At 35.3% G+C, this 14,306-nt stretch overlaps 1 protein-coding gene across 3 annotated transcripts in view; it reads right to left on the minus strand.

Annotated features, from left to right (window-relative positions):
* RAG2 (recombination activating 2) overlaps positions 1–14,306 on the minus strand; it is a 489,305-nt gene that overhangs the window by 388,857 nt on the left and 86,142 nt on the right. Inside the window, exon 3 of one of the 3 annotated variants that reach the window (XR_005266225.2) lies at positions 3,849–4,665. The exons of the other annotated variants lie outside the window; for them this stretch is intronic. The gene's annotated coding sequence lies outside the window, so the exon portion shown is untranslated. Of the gene's footprint in view, positions 1–3,848; positions 4,666–14,306 lie in introns of those variants that run through there. 3 annotated transcript variants of the gene reach the window in all.

The following is a 14,306-nucleotide window of genomic DNA, read 5'->3' on the forward strand; positions in this document are numbered from 1 at the left end:
ATCACATCTTAATTTAACAGTGTTTTCCACACCACATGGGATTTTTTTTCCATCCTTTTCAATAATTGGATAGATACTTGAAAGCACAATCAAGAAAACAGAGTGGTATAATAGAGCATGGAATTGCAGTCTGTATATTATTGTTCTGCCTTTTCAAGGCATTGTAAGACATTTTTGCTTTAAAGATTGAGCTTCAGACTGAGCTTGAGTGGAAATTACACTGATTTAAAGATGGGTCTTTGGAGAGTTACATTTATGGACAGTTCTACCAAGTGTCCAATGTCTTCAAAATAAACCTGCTACCTCTTAGATACAGAAGAATTTCAAACTCAGACTTCATTACAGCTTGTACTGGAACATAAGCTTTTCAATATTTCTTGTCTGCAGGCAGTCAGAGAAAAAAAGCATTAGAAGTAACCCTATTTCACTCAACAGGTTGGCTTTGGTGTAAATGAATCCAATTGCACTGCTTACTGACAAGAAAAAAAAAAAAAAAGGATGAGAATTTGAATAATTCAAACTCAAACAGAAACAAAACAAAATGAAACAAAAAAAAAGCTTCATTTTGTCTATAGGGGACTGAGAGTTAATTGAATGTGATTTATAGTACTTGAATGAGCTGGTTCACGTCAGTTATAAATTGTGAAAAACAAGCTTTTGTGTTCACAAATGGGTATAGATGCAGGTATATGAATATTTTAGTATAAACTTAGGCACCTGTGATGACTTACTTTCATATCATACGTTCACTGTTCAAATATTCGTAGTCTGAACAGCTCCATGGTTTTTTTATTCACTTAGAATGAAGCAATATTAAATAATAATGAAACCTAATGTTGAACACCAAGTATGAAAAACCTTCAACATAAAATAAGGATAGGAAAAAGAGACACAAAAAAATGAGAAGCAACAGAAAACTTCTGGAGAAAAAAGAATGAAAGCCTAAATACATATTTATCAACATAAATGAAGAAAGAAGATACATAAATGTCTTCAAGGTCACCTGTCTATTTTCACAAACCAGCTGCTGAGAAATTATCAAAAAATCCTACCCATGAGTCCACTGAGAATTTTACAGAATTGTAGCACAATCCAGTCAGAAGGGCTCAGATTTCACTACCACTTAACTAGCAGTAAAAATCAGTTACTTCTTGGTAGTTAACCACCTTGCCCAGGTAGTTAGGCTTTAGACAAAGAAAGAAAGAACAAACAAAAAATTCACCACGAAAAACAACCTGGCAACAAAATAAGCTAATTTGCAATGAATTATTGCCAATGTTGGACCTACGATACAGCTAAGTTGTTCTGATTATGTCGAATACCTAAAGAATAATTTTCACTGCATATACACAACATTACAAGTGCTAAAATACTGTTAGAATTTTAAAGAAAAATGCACTATCAGCACATTTTTGTTTGTTTCTGTTCAAGAACAGCATCAGCCCACTGTTACTGTGTTATACGCTTATCTATAGCAAAAAATTGTGAGACCTGCTCTGAGGCAAGTAGATTACAGTAGAGTCAACTAAAGTTAACAAGACTAAGGCAGCAGATTTCAGCTGACAAAGTAAAGGATGAAATATCAAGAAATACAGAGAACTGTCCCAAGATTCATTCAAAATATTATATTTCCTTTGAAAGCAACATAGAGCTTGTGATAGATTGACAGGCTGATTGAAGTCTGAACTCTGTCGTCCTCTAATTATTGCCCAGAACAAAGTCCTCATTGCATGATATTTTGGGAGGTTTTTGGGGAGGTGCAGCTTATTTTCCAGTTAACAGTCAAAGAATGACTTCAGCTAGAGATTAGAAAAACTCGGATTTCCTAGTGTCAGGTTTCTTTTGCATTGTGTGCGTGTGCTCTGAATATGTAGTGGTTTTTTTTTTTTGTTGTTTGTTTGTTTTTCTTAAAAATATATATATTATCATTATTATTTTCCAGCTGTTCTACTTCAAAGCCTGCACATTTTCTCCCCTGCACCCATCACACAATAATCTCATTGGTATATGAACCTGAAAAGTGAAAAATTAAAAACTAAAAGAAGAAATGCAAATTCTTTAGGGAAAATTTTCACTAAGGTGACACTGGCCTTTTGATAAATGGATTAATTTGTTTTCAGAACTGGAGTCAGAATATTGTTACACTGCAATCTCTCTTTCTCGCTCACCCTTACCAACCTCTTCCCTAGCCATTTTTACTATAGTTTTTGGTTGTTGTTGTTGAGGCTAACATCAAAAGCATTTTGAAGGAATAATACCAAAAAGTAATGTCAGAGCCTCAACGGAAAGATAAAAGAGAGTCTATCAACAGCTGGTCCTGTGAGTGCTCAAGAATTCAAGAAGTGTGACAATTGCTTTGTGGAAAAAGCACAGCAGCCAAGGCTTTTCAAATTGTCATCAAAGCATCAAAACAGAACAAAAGCATTACCAAAGACAATTGCAGTCTGTAGGTTTATACTGTGTGTTTTTTTGTTTGTTTGTTTGTTTTTAATATTTATTTAAAGACAGATGATCTTCACATGCTAAAAATCATGACCCAGTCTCTGTGCTAGACAATGGATAAAAAACTGTGTCTACACTTTATGGTATCTATAATGAATGCTACTATAAGAAACCTACAGATGATCTCTACTTGGTGAAAAAGCTAGTTTTAAGTATTTTTATGTATTCTTCTGCTGACGGCCTGAGTGACTGAGCTTTACATATCTGAGTGCTCGCATGAAGTACCTGTTTATTTGCAAAGGAATCAATCTTTCAGGGTGAACCACAGACTGGCAGAACAGGAGAGGGCACTGTTCCACTTGGATGCTGGTCCACCTCTGCCTTCCCCGTAATTAAATGAGCTGCAGAGAAATTTGGCTGCAATTTGCACAATGAACACGGTTACTATCTGCAAACAGCCTGTGATAACAAATGGACATGAAATTTGCTTGCTGCAGCTTGGGCATCTTTGCACAGCGCCTATGTGAATGTACCAAGTTTTCGGAGCAGGGAGCGTGTGTACTGTGCATTTTTATAGACATTATGTATACTTTGTTTAGAATGTTTAGGTTGGTTCAAAGTTCTGGATAAGAAGAATGCTGACTTGTATGAAATTATCTGTAATGTGTATGCATCACTTATAACACTGACTGTTTCCTGCCTAGAAAATTCATACTGCTTTTCATGTGGAACCTCTACAGTATTTATCACAGGAATTCAGAAGCAAACAGATAAACAAACAAACAAACAAAACCTTGTAATAGTATTAATTAAAGAAGACCTAATAAGAAGTGGGTAGGAAGAGGTTAAAAATGACAAATTTAGAATAACAGGTAAATCAGATGTACATATATTTTTCTTAATTGTGAAGAAATAATTATCATAGTGGGAAAAATTATTTGCATTTGGAACACATAAATTTTATTTTTTGATAGATAGGAAGCAAGGTTAAGAGGTTAGATTTGTACTGCATTTTTTTGCCAATTGCCTACGTCTTACTGGAACTCAGAAATTCCAGTTTACTTAAAATCAGGGCACAACCACAGAACCTCTAGCCATGCCAGTGCCCACGCACCTTCTTGTCTGGGGTCTTTGGTGTCATTCCTGTCATATGAAAATGTGCTACACCAGCAGCTAAGCAGCATGAGCGAAGTAGACCTGCTTAAATTCAAAGATGTGCAAGATGTTCAAGTTATACTAGTACATTAATATGAATGATTCATTGCCTGTTTTGAACATATGATATTTCAGAATGATATAGAATAATGTAAGATGCTGCACTGTGAAATACACACCTGAGAAAAAAAATGATATCAAAATATGGGGTAAAAAGCCATATACTCTGTGCACAAATCAAAGAACAGGAGTTTTACGGATAAGCTTTTATCATTGAAAATTTCAAAACTAATATAACTTCTCACATTCTCATCATGTTGCAAGGAAATTGAGGATGGAACTACTGATAAAAAAAGTAAAACAGAAAGATGGAAATCCGTCTTTGCATATAGTAAAGCTGCTACTACATCTTTGTTTTCTGAAGAAGAAACAAGAAATAAGTTTGACAGTACTGAAATATCTTACTTTGAAAAATATCTTACTTAGAACAAGTATTAAAATCTCATCTTGTTCCCACTGAAAAACGGTTCCTTAAGGTTTTTAATTATAGCATAGAATACATAATAAATTTGAGCAACTTTAAAAAATGTTAATATAAAAAATAAATTTTGTGTTACCATAAATTCCTATACTCCTTAAATTATACTTTAAACTGTACAAAATTTCTTTTGATTCCAAATAAAATGAGTTTTTAAAAACTTTATGCTCTTTTTTTCAACAAGCCTAAGTGCAAGGTGCTGCAGCTGGCTTGGGGCAATCCCAAACATGAGCACAGGCTCTTTGAGAGCAGCCCTGCAGAGAAGGATCTGGGTGTTCTGGTGGACAAAAAGTTCAACATGACCCAGCGGTGTCTGCTTGCAGCCCAGAAGGCCAACTGCGTCCTGGGTTGTACCAAGATTTGTGACCAGGTCAAGGGAGTTGACTGTGTCCCTCTGCTCTGCCCTTGTGAAGCCCCACTTGCAGTGCTGCATCCAGGTCTGGGGCCCCCCATCCAAAAGAAGGATGAGGACCTGTTAGAGTGGGCCCAGAGGAGGTTAGGAAGATGATCAAGGGGCTGGAGCACCTCTCCTGTAAAGAAAGGCAGAGAGAGCTGGGGTTGTTCAGCCTGAAGAGAAGGCTCCAGGGTCACCTCACTGCAGCTTTTCAGTACTTATAAAGGATGGGGGCTTATAAAAAAGATTGAGAGTGACTTTTTGCTCAGGCAGATAACTATAGGACAAGGGGTAATGGTTTTAAATTAAAAGAAGGGAGATTTAGATTAGATGTTAGGAGAAACTTCTTCGCTCAGAGGGTGGTGAGGCACTGGAACAGGTTGTCTAGAGAAGTTGTGGATGCCCCATCCCTGGAGATGTTGAAGACCAGGTTTGATGAGACCTTGGGCAACCTGATCTAGTGGGCAGCATCCCTGCCCATGGAAGGGGTGTTGGATCTATATGATCTTTAAGGTCCCTTCCAACCCGAGACATGCTACGATTCTATGAATGTAGTAATACACAGGATGTTTTGGATACAATACTACATATTTCTGGTTTATAGTGACTGTCTTGAAGAATCTAAATTACAAACTCTATCAAATCTCTTATGAGAAGAGCTGTATGTTGCATTTATTCTTATTAAGTTCACTTTCTGTAATTTTATGGAATATTCCTTCGTTTTCATTGCAGCAAATGTTAAATGAAGAAAATACTTAGAAATGTGAAATTGAAAAAAAAACATTTTTTTGTGAACTCAGTACATTGAAAAGTTCTCCTAAGTCAGTGAAACTATTCAAAGGATTAGAAGTCTTTCAGCTCCAATTCAGGAAATCCTTAACAAACTGCTTTCCTGAATAAGACCACATATTACATGCAGAATCAAGGTCTACAGGTAGCTGAGAATTTAAAATGTTAGGAAACAAGTCACCAATCCTTTTAAAGTCTAAACAAAGTCCATTTCTTTAGACACAGTGGCACATATCAAAATGGTTGATAGGTGTGACAATTACGACTATGCATGTCTCATTTCACTAGAAATGACATCACTACTTTTGCTGCACAATTTATGGTTTGCTCTTTAATGATACTCTTGAGAGATATTCTGAAGAGAAAAAAAGATACTGGCTTTGGTAATTTAGTGTATGTCTTAACATCTGGGAGCAAATACCTGGATTTATTTGATCCTTTTTGAGAGTGACATATTTTTCTAGGTAATAATGGGGAAAAAAGAGAAAAAAAACATTGGTGTGATGTTTATATTCATTATAGCCACGTTCTTTCTATTGGATGTGGAAGATGACATCAACTACAATCAAAGTGAAGGCTTAACAGAGACAATAAAGTTAGTGTCTGTGGGCCTGGGCCAAGACAAGGCCCTGTGGTGGCTAGTGCCATGTAACCTACCAAGCTGAGAGACTGGCAAGGACAATCCTTTCCTGGCATCCCATCTGGGAATGACTAAACTTGGATTTTTAACAATATTGCTCTTTTTTTTTTTTTTCCACCATAGATCAACAGAAACCCTCAGTGTTCACTATATCCATTATATGGTCTTATAAGGAGTTAGAGGAGAACCACTGCTGGAAACGTACTTGCCTTGATGTTCATCCCAAGCAAGGGCAGGCAGCTACTGCTATGTGTAATTTATATATCAATAGAGATGTGCTGCTTGTTTCAACTGCCTATTTTATCAAGAGATTTGCTGATTAAACTAGAAATCCAAGTTAATATCTGACTCATTGCCACTGCAAAAATGAGGTCATGAACAATGGTTTTGGGATGAAGGTCAGCTAGCCAGTGAAGGAGCAAGCTGAACAGTTGCACAAAGGAACACTCTGTAGTTGTATCACAGCATGTTTTATCAGAAGGGTTGAATCCAGTTGATTTCAGACCATTACAAAATATCATAGATCTAATTCTGTAATACAGTACAATTGCTTTCACTCCAAAAAAAAAAAAAAAAACCACAAAAAAAACAACACCCTACATTTTGAACAATTCATACAATTAAGCTTGGGAACTATAATTAAGTTTTGTAAGAGTATTTGTATCAAAGATTTCCTGATCTTATCTTTTTGATAAATGGAGGTCAACAATTCACCAGTAAAAGTCTGCTCCATTAAGCAGACTAAGACATTTGTCAAAAATTGCGAGCATCATCCTGACAAGTTTCATAGACTTTTATAAGATTTGTAAAAACATCACCAAAAACCATGTCACCATTTCTATATTCAGGCGCACATGATAATGTGCTCTCCATTCTCTGGATATGTTTTTTTCTGAAATGACTTTTGTCACTGGAATCTATGTGATTGATGAAGTAGGAAGGTATGTCCACACATAAGGCATCAGTGCAGTTAAAACCTGAAGGAACATTTAACACTTCCCAAAATGGATAAAGGTTGTTGTAGATGACCTTAAGGGATTTTTCAGTATGTTGATTTCTATTGAACACTTGTCATAATGGTTGGCTTTTGGATCAAGATGATCTTCTGGGATTTAAAAATCTGTAAGTTTATTCTTGGCTGTTTGTTAACATTAATGAAACCCTATTTCATATTTCTAGTGATGTTACTCCCTTGGTGTTTCTACAAATAAGTTTTTGGTCCTCTCAGTGGCTCCAAGAATAATCTTCACATCCACCACATGATACAGCCACCAGGAGACAAGAACAAAATCCCCTTTTGCTTCCCAAAAATACAACATTTGTACTCTGATATAGATATATGTCTTGTAAGAAAATTACAAATTTTGTCAAATTATATTCAGCCGTGAATTTATACTATGGTAAACTAGATATGAGGATAATAGGTTGAAGGCTAGTGCATGTGTACAATACAGCAGAACCATTTAATTTTCACAAAATATGAAGATCCTTAAAGCATAAGTGGGAAATAAAAGAAAACATATATTGAGATCTCTATCAAACTGGCTTATCTACTATCTAAATTTTAAACATAGATATGAAGAACATATCTTAACACCGTCCATGGATATTAGATACTATCATGTGCAGCATTTCTAATACTAAACTGATGTATATTTTATTTCATTCTTTCAGAAGTTGGCATACCCAGAAGCTTTTTGTTTTCTAAATGCATATACTTTGAAACCATTATATGTATATTTGACTAATATTTCAAACTCCTAGAAAGTCTATCTGACTTTGCATTTTATATGCTGTATAACATTTCACATTTTTTATTTGCTTTCAGATGCACAAGTTCTTGTAAGTTTAATTTACGTATACGTAAGATGAAAAATAAAGAGTTAGTAGGATGATGAGGAGGCAGACTCTAACGAATAGTTACACTTACTTAGCCATAACCAACTCAGATTACTAAAATCCTCAGTAGTTGCATAAATAATGTCAGGATATTCAATAAGACATATCTATTGATGAAAGAACATGGACTAGTATATTTTTATTAATGATTTTTTTTTCTTAGGTTTGGGCTGCAATCCAACAATCATCATTTACTCCCCAAAGGACATCTCAGCATATCAAAGGCCATAAGAGATCGTTAGATTCAATAATATGAAATTTCTCATTTTTTCCCTGTTAAACCCCTGCAAAGCTCCCTGTTCTGCCTTTTTTTTTTTTTTTATGTTTGAAAAAAAATATTCCATCTCCCTGATCATGCAGGAGGCCATATGTCACTTTGTCGCAGAACTGGAGTTTCTTTCCAGTAACAGATTGGGCAAACATGGAAAAAACACCCACTGAACTCAAATCTAATGGTATCTGCAGGAGTTGGATGATCCTTGTAGGTCCATTCCAACTCAGATATTCTATGATCTGGTTGAAGGGAGCATAACCATCCAAATGTAACAACATAGTGGCATTTTTCAATCCCACAAGCCATGTTAGATTTGCAGATTGTCTCTGTGAGCATTGTATGGTAGCAACTGGACAGCTGGTGTGGATTTTCTTTCTTTTTACTCATTATTGTCAAGGGGCCAGAATGGTGTGCTGTTTAGATTCCAAAAATGTAAGCTGGTACATGGGTTTGTATGTCAAGGTAGGCATTGAAACACAGCTGAGCAGCCTGTTATTGCCTCCTCAGAGATCCAGGCGACCAATTCCAGCCTGGGTCACAATGGTGATTTCATTTCTGAGCTTTAGGTAGGCCTTTCTTTGCATAATGGTGACAGAAACTCGCCAAGTCTCTTTGTGGGGTAGGTTTCTGACAGCTAGCTTGCTGCCAGTTCACAGATTGGCATCTCTTCTCCACATTGTAATTTCTTTAATAAATCCTGATTCTAAGCCTTAATGAAAACACAGTAAATTCTCCTGGGTGAAATAGAGGTGAATCTGTGGGTTAAAACTCCCAAATTATGAAAATGCGTAAGTTTGTTGGGCAGGAAATTCTATGATCTATTAAACAATTTCAATTTCTCAGTTTCATGTGCAAGTTTTGTTATTCACTGTCAAATCCATTTCTATTTTTCTCTGGATTACTTGCCTTAGGATGCAATTAATGTAATAATCTTAGGTAATGCCAATAGCAAAAATGCATTTGGTAACAAGATTGCTCATAAAATCTCTCTTAAAATTCCAGACAAAATTTCCCTGTAAACACTCTTTTCCTCTCCCTTTGCCTCTATATGATGCAGAGATAGGACATAAAAACCTATCTTGCATATGCTGAAGACAGTAAAAGTACAAATAAAGTCTATGAATATTCACAAAAACAAATGTTAGTAATGTTCATTCCTTATTGCTAGGTAAACCAAGGATTGCATTTAGCCTGGCCCCTCCTGTTGAACTCTAGGGAGAGAATGTATGAACATAGTAATCTTTTCTTTACAATGATTTGAACAAAATATCATTTGTATGGCTTTTAGTTTTAAGTTGTAGATATAGATGTTTTTTCCATATACTGTTATGAGAGGGTATTACACCTACTGGAAATGTATTACAAACATTTTCTTTTAGGCTGTCACATATAGCTCAAAAAGTTTACGTGGAATTTCACCAAATTTCCCTAGCTATTACCTTAAGAATATACCTGGTTATATACGAAGTTGAAAAAAAGAAATACACAATTAGTCCTGAATTCAAAAAAGAAATTATATTCACAGATATCAGAAAATGTTCCTGTAACAAGTTGGTTCACATGTTTTCCAGGTGAATGTGTTTTTCCTATTTCTAAATCTGCAAGTTTTCATTTTTCTTGCATGGGTCTTTTTGTACTCTCTGCAATAGCAAGGCATGTCCTGTAGACTTTCTTGTATTTAGTTTCTCCATCCAAAGTCTACTGGCAACACATAAATGAGGTTCAAGCCTGTATACCACTCCATGTAACTCACTGTCTTTTCTTGGGAAGAGATGGGGAATTGATGTGAGAGCAATGGGTGGTGCCCAGGCAACTAACATGGCTGCTGTTACTGCCTCCCAGAAGCAGAAAAGGAGGCAGCAGGATCAAGGGAAGGCTTAAAATATGTCCTCTGGCTTATACCACCCTCTTAGCTTGCCTCTCCTGGAAGGTTGGAAAGAGACATTGGACTTGGGCTAGATCTGGGATTGTGGCCATCCAATATGGAATAGCTCAGTTAGCTCAGATTTTAAATATATTGTTTCAGAAAGTTTTTCTTCCACATTGTTTAAGCTTCTGCTGTTTCAACATGTTGAATTTATTTTTTAAATTGTTTTAGTAGTTATTTTTGTTATGTTTTTATTTATTTATTTATGTTTTGCTATCATGGCGTATCAATGCCTGGTGGTATTACTAATAGGGATCTGCCACATAGTCCTTATCTTTTTTTTTTTTCCTAGATTGATATTTTATTTTTTTAAATTTACTTGAATTGTTGTTACTAATTTTTTGTCTTGCTCTGATTTACAGCAAATGCTAATTACACACATGTTCACAGAGCTGTTCAGTATCTACAGTACAAGAATGTCTGCCTTGAAGACACAGTTTATCAGATGTGTTTTGCCTTGCTTTGGAAAGTTACAGCAAGACCTTGAAAATCCCCTGCTTTTCCTCCATCTTTCAAGGGTCAACAGTTTCAGCTATGGCAAATGAACTGCACTGTTTCAGTATTTATCTGCCTGAGGGTCTTATTCATTTAACATGTAAAATGAAAATAAAGGGAGACTTTTCATGAACTGTATCGATTTCGTCACTGTGAGATTGCTAGTGGGTGTATTTGACACAGCTTCTAAAAAGCCATAAAGTAATTAACACTTCTTCGAAGTGCTTTAAGGGCATATTCTGTCTTTAGCTCTATGAAAAGTTCCCCAGAGTCTTCACAACTCATCTGGTTTCTGTCTCTTAAAAAGAAAAAGGAAAAGTTAGTAAGTATACATACAGCTGTATGTATTTATGGAGGATGAAGTCGATTGATATGACAGCCCATATGCTGTTTTTGGTAAAAGCCAAACAGGGTTAGGAATAAAATTTGTAGCACGAGTTTTAAGATTTTAATGGTGTTTATATATATATATATTTTTTTTTTTAAAGAGAACTAAGTGAAAACTAGTGAGGATGCTGCTGAGAAGGGTAGAATATATTGTGAAAGTTGTCTGTTTCTGATTTTAAAAACTTCATGTATTGATATACATATATATATATATATATCAATATATATCAATATATTATATATATATATATAATGTGAAAAGGATGAAACAACTGGATTTCCCATCCCTCCAAACCAGAGGAGTCTCTATTCAGAAGAAATGTCTTCAGGTAACCTCCACTTTCAAAGCTGAATAGGAGGTGTCAATGATTAAACTATATAAATATATTGCTGAAAAACAGATTCAATTTGCGTGATGCACATTATTTCTTGATAAAAGAATAATAGAAAATATGAAAATAAAAATAAAAAATGATTTTAAAGCCTTTTTTTCCATTTATATTCTGTCCATATTTGCCAGTCTTGAATAGTTGTGTGTCAGCTCTCAAGCTGTGGAAATGAAAGGCGTTGGCATGTCTTGTGCTTAGAACTCTTTTGTGGTAGGTGTTTTTTATATTTACAAACTGAATAAGCGGGAAAAAAACAAAACAAAACAAAACAAAACAAAAAACAGAAGTTCATAGCATAATGTTTTTGCTCAAATAAGGATCATTGTAAGACAATATATTTGTGAAAACTGACTAGAGAACTTAAAAAATTTCATTATGTGGCTAAAATTATCAAATTGTCTGTGCTGCTGCTGCACTGAAATGATGTTTTGCCTTTGCAAGGTAGATTCTCCACCGTGTGGAGAATAACTGTGCAGAATATCAAAACTCTGACACTAACGTTAACTCTGTAGACTTGTCAAAAACAAAACTGTTTGTTCTTTGAATTGTCTGTCTTATTCCAGAATATGATAATTAACCATCTGATTTCAGACTGATACAGGGTATATCATTTGCACTCAGATCTCTGTACATTGATCCCCTCTACTGATAAAGCATTGTATTTATATAAAGCTGAACTAAGAAATTAATAGATGAATGCTGTAATCAGGGCTTTTTGAAGACTTCCGTGCATTTAGCATCAATAATCAGAGGAGACGCAGAAAGGCCTGTTAAACAACTGTTAAAGTCTTTATTTTCTGTCTGTGTAACAACAGTTGAAGTCTTTATTATTCAGCTATAAAAGATGGGTTGGTTGCTTTAAAACCACATTTCAGTTGCAAAGTAGTAGATGTCTTTTAGGGGTCTGCTTGTTTAACAAACAAGGTGTCATCTTTTATTGAATTAGGAAGTTAAATGTAGTAAAAACTGCATGCTTCAACTGCAAAGCCACTTAACCAAGAGATTCAATTGTCTCAAATATCTTAACAAATATCTATTATTAAAAATAAGCTAATAGATATGATTGAGATTTAAATGAGTGAGCAGAAACAGTCTTCTAACTCCTGCCTTATCTTTAAGACTGATTCCCACTTCTCAAAACATTTGAGGATTGGTTTACTTGAAACCTGCAACATTGCCACTGAAGATGGCAACTTTCATCCTTTAATGTAAATAAATACTGTGTGCTGCAAGTGAGAGCTTTTGGAACTCCTACGTTCTGATATTCAAGCTGATATGTCATTCAAGAAAGATTAGTTTGGAAAAGGACACCCTCAAAAGAACACTACAAAGATAAACAGGTAATTGGAGAGTCTAACTTAGGATACTAAAAATGTTTGGCCTGTATAGTCTGGAAAGAGAGTGGTGTTTATTGTTCTCTATCAGTTCATCAAGGGAATAAACACCAGGGAAAGGGAAAAGCTATTAAAACTTAAGGACAATTTTGGCAAAAGAATAAATGAGTATAAATAGACTATGAATAAATAAGGTAGATACTGGAAGTAAGTTTCTAACCATTAAGGGAATGATGTTCTGGAAAAAAAAAGCCTTTAAACAAGAGAAAACGAGGAAAAAAAATGTAATTAGTTTTACGAAGGAGCTACTTCTGTTTGCAATCAGCAGTTCCACTGTTGCCTGCAGTTTCCAAGGACTGTAATAATGAATCAGAATTTCTTGTCTAGCTCCATGCCCCAATCTTCTCTGTGTGATACAGAAAATTTGCAGTCCATATGCACTACTAGCCCTACTCACATGCAGGTCTCAGACCTTTGCTTAAACTATTAAGAAAGATATGTAGATGCAGAGAAACTTGAGAATATCATGCATTTTTATGTAGCTGTAGGAGTCTTTGCTTCTTAGTCTTTGTATATGAATAGCTACACATTTACAGTAACATGCCTATATCTTATCTATCAATTCTATAGCTGATAAACTAGTATATTCACAACAAGCACTTTTAAAGTTTGTGCTTTTCGTCTTACAAAGGGAAATTACCTTAAAAAATTGGGTATGACATAGAGTTTAGCCTATAGACTACTGCCAACTTCACTGTCAGAACCCTGAGGATGTCTGTACCATGTCCTTTTTTTCTCATAAAAAAGTTATAGGACAAAACAGTCACTCTCCTAAAAGCTTCCAGCTCAGCAAAGAAAGAGTTGGAAATTACAGTTAACATCCTTCTCATAGGGAAACTCCAGAGGCACTCTGTGTTGCAGACAGAACTAAACAATGTATGAATCCAGGTTTGGGGAGAAAACTGCACAGACTGAACCCAGACTAAGCCAAGGGCCTTTGAATCCTAACACTTTCCCCTCTGCCTAAGAACAGAATACTGAAGGAAGGAGGTACAGCTGAATGTAAGAAATGATGAGAAAAATTATTTCTGCAGTGCCAGAAAAGTTTGCAAGACTACGAACCAAGCAAATAGCATAATTAACTTAGTGGAAAAAAAAAGAAAAAAAAAAGAAAAAAAAAAAGGAACATATGAATACAGGGATATTAAATTATTTGCTACAACACATTTTTTTAAAAATGAAGCTTTAGAAATCTGTTCTTATTTCTTCTTATTTAAGTGAAAGTTCTTCAACTGACTCTGGGGACAATCGCTTATTTTCCTGTGTCAAGAGCACTGAAAATACAAAGTCTGGAATCCTGCATACAGGTTTCTTCTTTGCCAGTAGCCCAATACAAGTTCATGTTAGAACAAAGCTGGTAGATGAAGAGCTGTGACTATCCATGTAACTCTTGAGAGAATAACTGATTGTGCCCAGTGTCAGTTATGCACTTTGGGTCATTTGAAATAGATATTCCCTCCAGGCTTGTCATCTCTTTGTGTTACCCTCTTCAACAGAGCACAGCAAGAGCAATTCAATTATGTTCAGAGACTTGAGGAAAATTAAGTATATATGCAGTGCCAAAATGCAGTGCAACATGACAT

Source organism: Anas platyrhynchos, chromosome 5, assembly GCF_047663525.1.
Source record: "Anas platyrhynchos isolate ZD024472 breed Pekin duck chromosome 5, IASCAAS_PekinDuck_T2T, whole genome shotgun sequence".
NCBI lineage: Eukaryota > Metazoa > Chordata > Aves > Anseriformes > Anatidae > Anas > Anas platyrhynchos.